Source organism: Microplitis demolitor, chromosome 8 (genome assembly GCF_026212275.2).
Source record: "Microplitis demolitor isolate Queensland-Clemson2020A chromosome 8, iyMicDemo2.1a, whole genome shotgun sequence".
Taxonomy (NCBI): domain Eukaryota; kingdom Metazoa; phylum Arthropoda; class Insecta; order Hymenoptera; family Braconidae; genus Microplitis; species Microplitis demolitor.
In genome coordinates this window covers 1895979-1912076 of record NC_068552.1, presented here as the reverse complement: position 1 = coordinate 1912076, position 16098 = coordinate 1895979, and the positions used below count along the sequence as shown (strand labels likewise).

Genomic DNA, 16098 nt, shown 5'->3' with positions numbered 1-16098 from the left:
AATTTACTCTAACTTGACTCCGAGCTCGGATAACTTTTAAACGGATGAATTTATCAAAAAATGATAAAAGACTTTTTTTTTAGAGCGTTTAATTCTCGACAAAATTATGCCCTGAACTTATCTGTTCAATAAGCCATCGCCAAGGTATAAAATTCCAAACTTAAAATTTTTTTTTCCCATGTTATTTAAATGGAAAATAGAAAATCGCGAATCGCCACCTTTAAATATTAATATTAAGGTCTTATATTTTAACAGGATCTTTGTCTAGAGATACTCTGTCGATTTTCCAATGTTCTTCAAGAAAAAAAAGTCGATTTTTTGAAACACTAATATATATATCTAAAATAATTCATTAATTATCAATTTTTTGTTATATTTCTATTGGTGTGTTCGGACCCGCCACCCCAGGGTACTTTGACGCTTTTTTCGCACCCGAAATTAACATTCTAAGATTTGTTTGACTTAAATTTCATTTTAATCAATACACTGATAATTAATAAATTTTTTAAAATTAGTAATTCACTTTTTTTCTACTAATTAAATTTAATTATGAATTTGAATTTTCCCGGGTATATTGCAAGCGCCCCAGTGCGCCGAGCGGAGAATCCGAACAGACCAATAAATAATTATTTCATACCTCAACTCGCCAGGTGGCGGTAACAGTCACGTCACTTGAAAATCTGACTTGACAGCTTGAGAACTGTCAGAAATGTAAGAGTTTTTCAACTCGATTTTAAAATAATAAATAACGTAGCATGTCACACTGACAGTATAAATAAATATACTTTTCATCAACGTTAATTATAAACTTAGATTTATAACTCGATATTTAGTAAATTACAAAATAATATATACTTACATTTATGTCAAGTAAAACGAGTGTGCACGTAAAAGAGAAGAGCTCGCCGGCTCACTCAGTCTACTGGAAGATTCCATTGTGAGAGGGTTCAAAAAATAATTTATGTGTGCAAAATAGTGAATTTGTGATTTTAGGCAACAAATACTTCAACTATATGACATATCACGTAAGTAAATATGTAATTAATAAATATATAGATTTTATTTGAATTTAAAATAATGAGAACTAATGGGAAAAAAAATTTAGTGAAATGAATTATCGGATTATATTTCGTCTCTCTTTCTATTGGCTCAGTTGAGCTCGTCAGCTGACGAGGATTTTCGTCAGTGACCGGTTTGTTCATTTTTTTTTTTAAATATCCTTAAATTGTTTCGAAAAATTTTGAATTTAAATAATTACGCGGCAATTCTGGAAAATTTTATAGAAAATTTGAATATTTTTTCTGTTGACGACAATCGTTGACGGAATAGGAAAAAAGAGACAGGGTCTTTGTTTCTCTAGCAGTTTTACTGTTGCCATGCTGTTTATTTCGTTATTTTGTAGACACTTTTTATTTTTTTTGTTTGTTTGAAATTATAATAATGATATTTGTTATTGTTATTGAAGTTATTATTCATTCAAATTATTTATTTATGTTCATTTAATTTATTCGCAGTGTCATTGTCTAGAACTAGTGTGTGTTAATTTAGTGAGATTTGAATTTAATGATAATATTGTAGAGATTTATTTTCAATGATAGTCACGTTAGCTGATGTCTAATAGGTTTTGAATTTTTTTTCAAAGTGATATATTAGGAAAAAAAATATTTTGAAAAATTGCACTTACAGTTTTTTGAATTTCCTACATGTGCATTTTTTTATTTTTTTGATTTGTTAAAAAAAATCCGAAAATTGTTGATTGTCTTCTTACCTCAGGATCATTTTTAAATAATACTCAAGTTAGCCGACGTCTAGTAATTTTTGAATTTTTTTTTAGAAACGATGAATTAGAAAAAAAAATATTTTGAAAAACTGCACCTGTACTTTTTTTCATTTCCTACATGTGCATTTTTTTAGTTTTTGTTTTTTTTTTATTTTAAAAAAAAATCCGAAAATTCTTAATTGTTGTCTAATTTTAGGAATAATAGTCGAGTTGGCCGACGTCTAATAATTTTCAAACTTTGTTTTCAAAAAGATCAATTAGGAAAAAAAATATTTTGAAAAATTGCACCTGTAGTTTTTTTAATTTTCTACATGTGCATTTTTTTAGTTTTTGTTTTTTTTTTTATTTTAAAATAAAAATTCGAAAATTCTCAACTATTGTCTAACTTTAGGAATGATAGTCAAGTTAGCCGACGTCTAGTAATTTTTGAATTCTTTTAGAAACGATAAATTAAAAAAAAAAAAAAATATTTTAAAAAAATGCACTTGTAGCTTTTCAAATTTTCTACATGTGCATTTTTTTAGTTTTTTTTTTTTTAATTGTTTTGTTAAAAAAATCCAAAAATTTTTAATTGTCCTTTAACTCCAGGATTATAAAATTAAATATTTAATTTCATTTTGATTCCTGGTAATAAGTGAAAATTAATAACAATTTACGTTAAACAACAATTTACTAGATAATTAAATTTTTTTAAGTAATTAATTAAAAAAAAAAATTAAAAAAAAATTAATATTTTTATCTAAAGATAATTTTCATAATTTTTTAATTTTATCACACGTGTAAATTAATCTGTAGAATGTCGGTGTCAAGGATCTGCTCTAACAAATTCGTTACAGTTGAATAAATCATAAGAAACTTCTCGTAGCAAAGCTAGGATTTAATTTAATTGGTATTTTCTAAACTAAAATTCCCAAATCCAGTGACAGAAACTTAACTTTGTGCTCTCTTACTTCCATTGTTCCAAGAGACTGAACGCAAATGATCCTCGTTATTTAAAAGTGACAATCGCGATATTGTAGAATGCTGTTGTAGGGAAATAGAGGAAAAGAGGCAGCATTTAGTTTGTCTTTGAGTCACATCAGCTGACTACGGAAAGTTAACTTTTATGGTGCACTCAGAAAACTCTGGTATTTTTCACATAAAAAATTAATAGAAATAACTATAGTAATTTTTATTACTATTACTTTGGTAGCCTGAGGACATTTTGGTATTATGGTGAAAATTACCAATAGCATAGAAATTTTTAAAATACATCGAACAGAATTGATAATGCGCACTGTAGTTTTGATAAAGCAAAAAATTAAATTTTATTTTAGAAATTTTTACCAGCTGCAATGAAATTGATGAGTGTGAATGTAGCAGACAGATAAATTTTAAATTATAAATAGAGTAAATAATTAAAAAAATAAAATTTAAAAAAACGCGCCTTTGAAAAATTTTCAAATTAATAAGTGCATTTTTTGAAAATTTTATTTTTAACTTCCCGCTAAAAAAATCGATGATTTTAAAAAATTTCGGGAAGTTATTGTTTTTACCCCGATTTGTGAAAATCGAAATTCCAACAGATGTCTACGTTTTGAGGTTCTGGGAAGCTATTCTGACTAAATTCAAGATGATCGAGTGTATGTATGCATGTATGTACGTATGGAAATATTCTGTAACTTTTGAACGGGTGAACCGATTTTGATCTTCGAGGTGTCATTCAACGCGGCTTGTTATTTACTATAAACACTGAAAATTTGAGCTTAATCGGTAGGGTACGTTCGGAGATATTTCAAAAATAAAATTTTTTCAAAAATGTTTTTTTTGAATAACTTTTAATTCGATCGATGGATTGATTCCAAAATCTAATCAGCTCTAAAACTTTGTAAGCCGCGTCGACTGTCGCCTCAACAATCAAAATTGGTTCATTCGTTCAAGAGAAACCGTTAACGAAAGAATTAAAAAAAAAAAAATTTTATTAGTATTTTTGAAATTTCTCAAAAACGACTAGATAAATCAATTTCAAAATCTGATCAGTTGTATAACTCAATAAAACGCGTCGATTGCCACCTTGAACGTCTCATCGGTTTATTCGTTCGAGAGATATCGTTGTAGAAAAATGGTAAAAAACGTTATTTTTCGAAAACAAGGCACACAAAAATATTTTCGAGCTCGAAAATGTATCCACAACAATTTTTCGAGCTCAAGGAGCTCGAAATGGGTGGAAAGTTTTGGGGCTAGCCCGCAGGGTCAACTGACAGACTGATTTTTTCTATAATAATACTCCATTTATATGATCTTTTGATAAAATCGGGAGATCAACAGAATATTGTACAAAAAATCGTCTGTCTTTATAAATTTCTTCATATATTTCTAATATTTATTTGAGTATTACCGGTTATAAAGTATCTTTTATCGATAACAGCATTTTCTAAGAAAAACAATAAATATAAAAACCAGGAAACTATTATTATTCTGAAGTCTTTTGTTATCAATGACAAATACATTTATATACTTTTCAAAGCATGTAATTCATTTATTATTTTAGGTATCACTGGTTTCCTCAAAAACCTTAGAGTTTTTCCTTCTCTTTATTATTTCCCATTTCATTAAAATAAACAACATTTCTTGATCCGCGCAGCCAACTGCGAAATCATGTTCGTTGTATCCAGTATAATCAATCGATAAACTACACTAGCTCTCACGATAAACTGACATAAAGACTTGTTTGCTGATTTATTTTTTAAAAAAATTGATAGTAATTTTTTTTTCCCGTCATTTTTTTTGCTACTTGTATTGAGATGCTCTTAAAGTATAGGATGAAGTTTAGTAGTTCCTTTCACACGTACATTGATCTCTTCTATTCCCCTTTCCTATTTTACGTGGCCCTCATTTCTTTGGTTACTGTCGACGCCATTTTTACTCTTTCATACATTAGCACATGGACTTATGGACCTCTATTCGTTGACTATTTTCTGCGGGAGGAGATTTTCCATTGTTCAACATCGGTAGTAGGCCATGGTAAACGATCGCTTGGTAAGGTTAGCGAACTGACTCTAGCATTAAACCAACGGTTTCTTGTTTTCTTTTTCTATCCTTTTCTTCGCTTTCTTCCTCTTCGTCTTCTGTTTACTAAATTGATCACTTTACCTTCTATTCAATTCCCTCAATATAATCATACTAGTATCGTTACACTGCTTTACGTTAGTAGAGGTCAAATTTCACGTGACTAACCTTCTATATCTTATTATATGCTTATAAGAATTGTACACATGGGCTTACTGTCATATAAAACTATATCATACTGAAGTTGATTATTTTTTTTCAATCTGTTATCGAAATTTAAAAATCCCTCTTGGCACTCCGAATTCGATTTGTGCCACTTTTATACGTCGTCACGGTTGGCTAAATAGCTTTGACGTTTTCCGCGAAAGTCACGCGTCGACGGTTCCACCGGGATACGAGGGAACGTAGAAAGAATAAAGACACCGGGATAAAAAAAAAAAATTAGAGTTAGAATAAAGCACACCCATGAAACTTCGCGTTTAAGTGAGCACAAATAATAAAAAACAGCATACGTTATAAAAAAAAAAAAAAAAAAAAAAAAAAAAACGTCTAATGAATTATTAATATTGGAACTTTATATAATAGTTTAGTATTATTTTTTAAATAATAAACTGTTTTTTTTTTTCTTATGAAATTACTTTCTCAAATGTTAGTAAAAGTCACAACTTTTATGGAATTTTTTTCTAATTTATAGTGGAAGCCATTAAAAATAGATAAAAATATTTTTTTGACTACAATTCGTGTTGGATTTCAAATGCATTCATAGTTGATTATTTTTACACATAATATGTTCTATACTGTGTCTTACTGATACACGGAGAGAAGTGAATGATATATTTTCCAATGTAACATAGTAATTATTACTATGTAGCATGGTAACTCAAGTTTTTTAGCCGTATTATTTATTTGACATAGTATTTTGTTCGATGTTGAATGATAACGCTAATCACGCTAGCATGGTAATCATTACGATGCTAGCATAGGAATGATTGCCATGCTACATTGGAATCATTCCTATGCTACATTGAAATTATTACAATTTCGATGAAGCTGCTTCCAATTGAAGGTAGTAAGGTTAATATTAAAATAAGGTTTTATAATTAAAAAATTAGGTTGTTTAATTAATAATGAATAAATTTTTAACTGATTTAAAAAATTTTTAAATAAAATAATAAATATTTACATTAACATATTTTAACATGGGTTATTTTTATTCGAAAAATGTTATAATAATTTAATTATTTATTGAAAATATATTTAATTAATATTTTATTGCAAGTAAAATTATTAATTATAAATTATTAATGTAGAGGAAGTTAACAATTATCTAAATTAAAAATATTAAATCCAGCGCTTTGGAATATACATCTTACCGTCTGCAGCAGTGACGATACGTGTGGTAGAATAACATTTTAAATCAGAATACAATAGACACTGATACTTTGTCAAATAATAATTGAGTTTCGTATGATTGATAATTTTCATTAAAATAATATTCATTGATATAAGTAGTAATTAAGATTAATATATGTACAGGTTATATTGGACGTATATACTATATAGCAGCGCTTAATATTGAAACTGATTTCACGCTATTCAGTATCGGAGTCAGTATCATTCTAGCATGGCTTTGATTACTATGCTACAAAGTAATATTTACCAGTATCATGATTACTATGCAGTATGGTAAATATTACCAGAAGAATGGTAATAATTCCTATGCTACATAGTAATGGTTCCTATGCTTTAAAAAATAGGACTGGTTACCATGTAGAATGGTAATTATTACCATTCTCTTCCTTTTGTTTTTAAATTTAATTTCATGATATAAAAATAGACATGTTGTGAAAAAAATGTATTTGATAATAGCTAATTATTACAAAAAAGTCACTGTCATCATAATTACTTTTAAAACTATTCTAAGTCTATAGACTTGAATTATGATGTATTTTTATATACATTTATATTTACATATATGATTTATTGGTGGCTGGTACCAAAGTACTTTAAATTTTTAAAAATATCCTCACGCGATGTTAACACTTTTTCTATGACATATATACAATGTTACAGAATTCATAAGATGCCATTTTCTTTCAGTAGTTTTATATTATTTCGTGAATAATACTGATTAAAAGTTGAAAGCATGAAAGCGTAAGCAATTTTCAGACATTCCATTTCAATAAAAATAAACATGTAGAAAATGAACTTGAACAAAATATATATAAATTGACTATAATGTATGAAAAATTAGTATTAATGATGACTTTGTTATACATTTTCAATATTTTTTTTTAATTTACCGGAATGTGATTTTTTCACATATGATGTTTTCATGAATTATCTAGATTACTTTAAAAATGAATAATTTATATTAAAAAAACATATTATGCAACACTATAAAGTTATGCATAGAGCTTTTGATAAAAAAAAAGTCTGGTCAACACTCAGTTTAACAGCATAATTGATATTTTTTATGCTAAGAATTATGCACATCAACATGATTATGCAATACGTATATCGCTAACCTTGTGTTACAATAGTGTAACTGACCTCATCGAAATTCCAATGCTATTATTTGAGTCATATTGATAAGAAAAAAGTGTTATCGTTCATCGACTTTTTAAATGTAAATTAATATATATTCAATTTTATTAGTAAGTTTGAATTTTTACAAATAAACTTCTTTAATCAAATCAAAGTCAAAGTTATGATGCTACGCTAAAAAAACTTCCACATGTAATAATTTAATGGAAAAGTTGCACTTTTCACATTGAAGTGTAAGATTGAAAAATTCGAAATTTTGAAATTCGAATGATTGATAGTTAGCATTGAAACTTTTTATATCATTAACACATATCGATACTGTCATTCTAATACGCCGTATCCCACAAAATTTGACATTTTCACTTTTTTTAAAAAATGTAATCATTGTAACAATGTGCGGCTTATGTCAAAATTTTCGAGGTCAAATTGTTTATTTAGTATTTTTAAATAAATATTAAAATATGTCGTATCCCACGCGCAGACTTTCGCGCATGCTAATATGTCGGACCCCACATTCGTATAGGTTAAGTCACGCTTAACATTTTTGATTTTAAGTTAATTTTAAGGAAGCAACGACATGAGTAAGAAGGTAATGATGCATAATTTTTTACTTTTCTTACACCATATAATTCAAAATTATTTATTCACTACCGCCTGTATTTTATGAAAACATGAAAATAAATTTGTAGGTTATACCAATGTAAACATAATACAAATAATTTTTCTTTGCCGACCGTGAAACGTTTTTATCGACTCCTGAAAAATTTCCCAAATGTGGGATAAGACGTGTTAGAATGAAAGTATCGATATGCGACGTCAAATTATAATTTAAGAAAATATTCAAATTATTTAAAATTTAAAATTAAAAAAAAAAAATCAATTATATTATTTATGAAATCGAATCTTTATTCATTATATAAAGTCATCGACTAAACGCCAAATGCATTGAAAGCCTTAAATTCTATGATAAACACCATGGAAGATTGCCAAATCCTAACCAGGCAGGCAATTTCCCATGATAGGTGAACCCTTTAATTTCTCCGTCCATCTTACGGTTTTGAATAATTTTAAATATTTAAAATTTAATGTTCAAATCTTCAATAGTATTTGTGTATACGTATACGTATGTATGAGAAGTGTAGGTAAATTTCTCTCGGGTACATTATCAAATAAAAGCAATGTCTCGTTTTAACTAACACCTAACCTACTCTTACCGCGCATATGGATCATAACTTTTTGACAATATTGTAGCAGGACTATTAATGATTTCTTCCTTATCAGCGGCTGTTATTTCTGCGAATATTACGTTTGAATATTTTGCCGTGGAACCAAAAAATATAGAATGCAATCAGTTAATTTTTATAAGAATTCTGCCGTTTCAAAGAATCATTTTCTTGATTAATTAGTTTTGTTGTGGTATCGTATATAAGATTATTGTATTGTTTCGAGTGTGTTATTCCGGCCAGGATATTCGTTTTTAATGTTCCGCGTGATGAGCTTATGCTTATTGCTCTTTTTGTTTTTAATGCGAGCGAAAAAATGCTATTGAATATGATGAGAAACTGTCTGCAGATGTCTATGTCTGTGTTTGGATATTGCGCGTGCGGTCATTGCAGCTCGAAATCACGAAGAATGTTGACCGCATGTTGACTATCCGTCAGCTGAATAATTCAATGCTTATGTCTAGATCGCTTATGTATACTAAATTTCGATATCACTATTTTTATGATCATGCATAGAAGGATTGTTCGCTTGGCTTTTGTATGCATGCGTGCATGTGTAAAGACTGTGAATATATTCAATGGTCTATTATCTTATGCCATGAATAAGTGTAATAAATTTTTAATTTTGTTTTTTATTTAAGTAGAGCTGAAATTTAATTTTATTGTAATATTTGGTTTTACAGTTTGATTTGAACTGTATTAGTTTAATAATTATTAATTACATTAAAATATTTGATTAATTTACTATTATCTAAATCGTAGAAAATAATAATTAATTAACACTATAAGTTAGTCCTAAAATAATATATACATGGAAAAAACAGAATATTAAAAATTAATAAATAATTGTAAAAAGAGGAATCTGTTATCAATAATTGGTACTATTATGTGTTCAAGGCAAAGGAGTTTACTAATTTTTGTAGATTCTTAAAAACTACTATCGATTATTTCAAAAAGTAAATAAATATTATTACTTTTAGGTATAATACGTGACTTATTAGTGTAAGTTTATTAATTCATGGCATAATCTATTAAAAAGTAATGATTGGTCAAATTAAGAATTGATATCTTAGATACTGATTTTTCCGGCCGGAAATTGCTAAAGTTACAAACTTTTATTTTATAAATTCGATATCACTGATCAATTACTAGCTTAAAATATCATTTATTCATCATTGTAAATTAATTTACAATATACATAAATCGAATAAGTGATAAATAATAAAATGAAAAATTCGTATACTAGATACTGATTTTGTTGCTCATAAAAATACCGAAAATTTTTAACTCTTATTTTATAAATTCTATCCCATTGACTAATAATTAATATAAAATGTTATTTATTCGTTATTATGAATTAATTTATAATATACATATATCGAATAAGTCGTAAATAATAAAATAAAAAATTCGTTTACTAGATCTTTATATATTAATATGTACGTTTACTAATTTTTCGGTTCCTCATTTTTTAAATTTTTGTATGTTAATTTGAATAGTAATAACTGTAGATAGCAATCTATCGATTCTTTCTACTAGATTTTATAAAAATCTAACTGTTGTATTTGTCCTCATGACGCAACTTTACAAAAATTTTAACATTTTTTATCTATTTTAGTCAAGTAGGTTCCAAAAATTCTATTGGTGAAAAAATTTATGTATATATATATATATATATATATATATATATATATATATATATATATACATATATATATATATATATATATATATATATATATATATATATATATACATATATATATATATATATACATATACGATATAACGCGCGGTTCTCCCACGATAGCGCCTACAATTCTATACCAATCTTGATGAAATTTTTTTCACATATTCTTTAGCTAAAGAGCTCGGTTCAGTTCGAAGATGAGCTAAATCGGCCGAAAAGTTTAAAAGTTATAGTCGTCTAAAGATATTTTGATTTTTCAAAAAATTCAACTTTTCTTGATTTATCTTTAAATAATTTTTTATCCTAAAGAGAAAATCTATTTTTGGTGATTGAATCTTTAGGTTCATTCGATTTGCTTTAATTTACGCTATGTTCCTTACTCTTTTGATAATTTTTTCTAATACTTTGATAAATTTCAAAAATTTCAGGAAAACAGAAAAAAACATTTTTTTTTACTTTCTCACTTAATACCTTTCAAGTAATACATATTAGTTGAATCTTGTTAATATTTTTATGTAGTTTATCTAATTTCCTATTTATCTATTGAAGTTTAGCTGTTGCGTTCGTTCTTCCACTTTTTAATAAATTCATGTAACTGTTTTAATTCCGATTACTGCCGTGTAACATTTTTAAAATTTCAACATTAAAGTATACATAAAGTATTTTTTCAAAATTGACAAGTATAAATATAATTGATCTTATAAGCTTTAGATGAACTTTCAAACGCCACCGTCTATCTTACGGATTTAAATAATTAAATGAATAATGAAAAATCTACTTCCATTTCGGCTGCCGAATGGCCTTTTTTCATATTAATTTTTATATACGAACTTACAAATTTCGCTCTTCTGTGTATCAAATTTTAATATAAATAATAGCCATTTTGTAACATATATAATGATCCTGGTTTGATATTAGTATCGAATATACTAATTTTAAGTCGAAAGTAAACTACAAACTATTGAAATTTTGAGCATCATTTTTTTCCGTGTATAAGATTATTTAAAATATATATAGTGATTAGAGTATTAAATTCGAATTTTTTTATAATTTTCAAACCATTTGTAATTTTTCGAATTATACGTCAATTTTCGTATTACAATCGACTCTCTCTATGTGACCACTCTGATTTACACAATTTCAAATCGTTACCAATTTGTCCTTCTCAGCATACATCTGAAATCCTTGTTTGGCTGTACTTTAATGGCTTTCCATACTCCATATTCCCTTATTTTTATGACCAACCAATCAAAGAACTAGAAATAGACTAAAATGAATTAAAGTTAAATAACTCGGTAGAATTAAGTCTTATATAAGCTTTCGGATTGTTTTCAAGTATATACATGAGAGATAATTATGAAATTCAAGCCGATGATATCTATTGCATATTTCAAGGACAAAAATAGTCGTACCAGACGAAGTATGTTTACAATAAAAAGAAGAAACAATACACTTTATTAAGTTTCATATTACATAAAATGCATCGAAATTTTTTTTATAAATTTTTAGAAACAGTTTAATATGTTTGAGCTCCGTTAATTTAAAGTAAATATTTGGCTCTTCTGTTTTCACTACGTGATCTTAATACAAATATGTTATTCTATACCCTCGGTACAGAAGTTTTAAATTGTTTAATTGAATTTTTTGTTAGGATTTATCTTTGATAAATAAAATTTTTTTACTTCGCTACGAAAATTGAAAAGTTTTAGTGTAAAGAGAGTTTTTGGTTTCAGTTGGGCTTTAGAAAACAAAGTTTTGAAAAAATATCCACATTTCATTTCCTTCAGAAACATTTCTGTCTGTTGGAAACTTAATCGAATTTCAATTGGATTCAATCAGAAAATAGTATATATTGCACGTCTCGAACGCAAATCGGTGCTTAATAACGGGCTTGTTAAGGTCACGCGATTTTTTCGCATTGAACTGTATATATTGTTTTCATATCACACTTACACGTTATAAAAAGCACATTAATCTAAAGAGGAAAAATTAATTAATAAGACTGATACTTTCATTAAGTTGTCCGATACGTATTATAATAAAAAAAAGTTCAATAAAAAATATGTATCGCGGACGTCAGTTAGCCTGTAGTCCAAAAAAAGTCTGTGGCACGGATATCTCGTAAACGGCTTGACAAAATGACTTTATTTTTTTTTCACTGTCTTCAGAATTATGCAAAGAAGGTCCTCTTCGAAAATCGCTACTGTAGTCCTTCTCGTTTTTTTTATAATAAATCATTTCTGTTAAAACCGGCGCCATGTAAACAAACACACTGCAGCCATTTTTTATTTTATCAGGAATGTTTTTTTTTATCATCGAACTTTGCTGATATCATAAGGTTCTACTTTACCATCAGATAATTTTTTTTTATTACCAACTGTCATAGAATTAACTAAATTGAAAAAAAAAAAGACGAATTTCTTGCTAGAAGCATTTTTGTTTCAAACTAATTTGTTCTCGGGGAACATATAGCTCAGAAAATATAGCTCTTTTGTCGTTTTAAAAATTTCGCAAAACAGTTTTATTTTCTTGACAGAACATACTATATATACAGTTTATTGCACTTCAGACACAAGTAACGTTCTTCATAAAAAATTGCTAACAGACGAGCCATTCTTAGAAAAAAAATGAGAAAGGGCACATGTACTAACATTTTAGAGTTACAGTCGGTATTGTAGTAATAAAAGTAAGGTTGGAAATATGAGCATGCAGCATGCATACTGATATATATTAGAAGTACGAGTTCACAGATGTGTGGATAAAATCCCCTGGTGTAGATGATTGCTGAGTCTACTCGTCTAAAACCAGAGAATCACTGGGAAAATGAATAAGAGAAAGTGAGATAGATAGTTTGAGATCTAATAAAAGAGAAGGCGAGTCCTTTAGCCAGCATCGTGTGTGCCATTTCCCTCGGGCTACTAACTTTCGTAATAGCATTCCGCTTATATTTTCACGTTGAACTTCGGCTGTCTTCCATGAAAAACTTTCTAATAATTCAACACAAGTCCTTCTGGTTGAAGACTTATATGCGAGTAAATCACCAGAACTTTTTTTTACATTGTGGTGATGTCTTAACAAACATTGCACAAAATACATGTTATCTTCTTTATCATAAGCTATCTTTTGTATGGCATCTAAATGGTATCGTTATTTTATCATTGACTTCGGAGAATAGTCTAACAAAGAAGCCAATTTAATCTTTAAGCCTTACGACTGACTTCTCTTAATTAACTGAAGTCGAAGTAGACAAACTGTTCAACCAAGAGCACATGTTGATGAATTATTAAGATATGTTAGCGTTCATAATCAGTTAATTACTAAAATATAGATAGGAATGAACGGTATTGACTCATCTTGGTCATTCTTAATTATGGCTTGGTCACCTGTGACCGTTACTCGACGGTCGCAAATTTAGTGGGTCATCCGTGACAAATTAGATAACTTGCGATGATTCGTTTTCTTAAAAACTTCAAACAAACTTTCATCGTTGCACGAGTGTTTGATATGTTCGCTTTTCAATTTTCAAAACTTTTATTTTTCTTTAAGTAAGAATCGGTTTTACACGTGTTTTACTATTTACTTAACAGAACTTTGGTGCCATGGTATTAATTAATGGAGATATTTAAGGTTAGAAAATTCGCTTGACGTCGCATTGATCTACACATGTGTGTTGATAAATTGAATTGAAGTGCCGTAGTTAGGAATGTTTATATGGCTAAGCTGAATATTGAAAAGAAAAAATCCTTTTTTTTTCTATGATATGGCCTTGTCGCAAATGCTTCGTGGTTACTTTAGTTCGACAACAATCAGCCTGAACAGTAGAGTTTTAAGGTTAAGTGCTAAAGGGTTAAGTCACACTTTTGACTAATTAGAGTGTTGTATTTTAATATAAAATTGTATGAGACTTAGTCAGTTAGCGGCGTTTTTTTGGTCATTAGTTACACGAAGAAATTATTTTTGTTTAAAATGCTATGGCGCCCTTGTAAAGCAGGTCAATGTTAGTCACCTGACGGAAACTGAAGTAAATTCATGCAAAAATTACTATGACCTAAGTAAAATTTACTTGTTTTCAATAATTTGTGATATGCACTGTAAAACCAAGTGTGTAGTCAAAATTTACACACTTGCCAAATAACATTGAAACGCCATAAGCAATCTATAGATATTGAACACATCGTGAAACGTGTTTTAAATGACTACAAAAATCTATAGTTTTGCTTATGGCCTTAAACATAGAATACATTTAATATGTGTTAAAATAATACGTTTGTAACACACTTGGTTTTAGAGTGTAGTCGTTAATTTTACTATGTTTATAGTATTTTTGGCAACATGCTTTTCTCAATTTCTGCAGGTGGTCAACATGGTCCGGCTTTACTATAACACCATAGAATTTCAAACGAGAATAATTTCTCCATGGATTTCTTAGAAGTATGGTTAATAATAACACTTTTACGATTTGACCTCATTTCCCAAATGCAACCATTGTAGTAAGCTATTGTGTGATCAGTATCTCTAGTTGTCAAAAACTATTTTCACGTAAATCTATTGTGTTGTTGTCTATTTCACGTAGAAAGCTTGAACATCTTGTGTAAGAATATGACAAACCATAAAAAAAATATTATATAATTCCAGGAGTATACTAATATACGAATATCTCATATGTAGGGTATAGTAAATTTTAAATATGGTTCTATTGAGGATTTTAATTTTCTCATTTAGCATCCATTTTTTATCTGATCGTGTCAGTGGTATAGAGTATAAGATTAGATTTACGATGTTTACGTGCATAACCTATATCTGCTTTACATCTGTTTTAGCAATAAAATGTTAGTCATTTTTTATTTGTATTTTGTTATGTACTTTTTATCTATGTATAAAAGTAATGGAAATATTTTTATTATCCTTCATGGGTGTGTACAGCGGATACGTTAACTGTAATAATCAAGTACATAGTAAGTATATCGTGACACAGAACCGTAGCGGGGTTTTATTAAAACGTATATCACAAAACCTTGTTTAATCATATCTATCATATATATATATACATAGATAAATCTTCTTTTTTTTCGAAGCATCTAACGTTTGCGATTTTGAATTTTTCAAATACTATTTTCTTTTATTTTTTAATTTGTAAACTGGAAAAATGATGTATTCAACCTAAAAAAAAAAATATATTTTTAATTGCACGCCTCGACTGCGAAACATTTAGTGGGATTTACTGTCGAATAGCCACCGTTTCGCAAAGTGTTCGCATAAAGTCATTTCAATAACTCAAAGGATTAGTCGACTGCGTACTTATTAATGATTTTGGAACCTCTAAAGTCTGATTAATGCGATGGTCGATTTTTTTATTAAATGTAATTGTTTATAGTTATCGAGAAACTCAGTTAAAAAGTTTATTATAGTAACGTCTTCTAGGATGTATGAAAGTCGCCTGGACTTAAGCCGTCACAATCAATGAATTAACCTAATTCTTGTTGTAGAAATTCATTCTTGGAATGAACCCTATAGAATATCAGCTGCCAACTTTTTCCCATTTATACGATATCAGTAAAAATCGATGAATTTTCTGAGATGTTTTCTTAAAATTTATCATTCATGTCATCCTGTCTTTTTTTCACATTTACATTCGTATACCTCGCTTTGTTTTCTATACGTATACTATCTATCTATTTTATTTATGTTCTACTAGCGCCTCCTATAAGAAACTGAAACAACTGTCAGTTTGTTTATTATCTTTTAAATTTATTTTGGTTTAAAGGTTAGCTTTTATTTTGAATTAGCATTTGAGGTGTGCACTTTTGAAC

The 16098-nt window shown here is 28.1% G+C and overlaps 1 protein-coding gene across 2 annotated transcripts in view; it reads left to right on the top strand.

Annotated features, from left to right (window-relative positions):
• Positions 1–691: 691 nt before the first annotated feature.
• The window catches only part of LOC103571355 (sestrin-3), a 142753-nt gene continuing 127346 nt past the window's right edge, over positions 692–16098 (top strand). For both annotated transcript variants that reach the window (XM_014441331.2, XM_014441329.2), the window contains exon 1: positions 692–1025. The gene's annotated coding sequence lies outside the window, so the exon portion shown is untranslated. The remainder of the gene's footprint in view (positions 1026–16098) is intronic.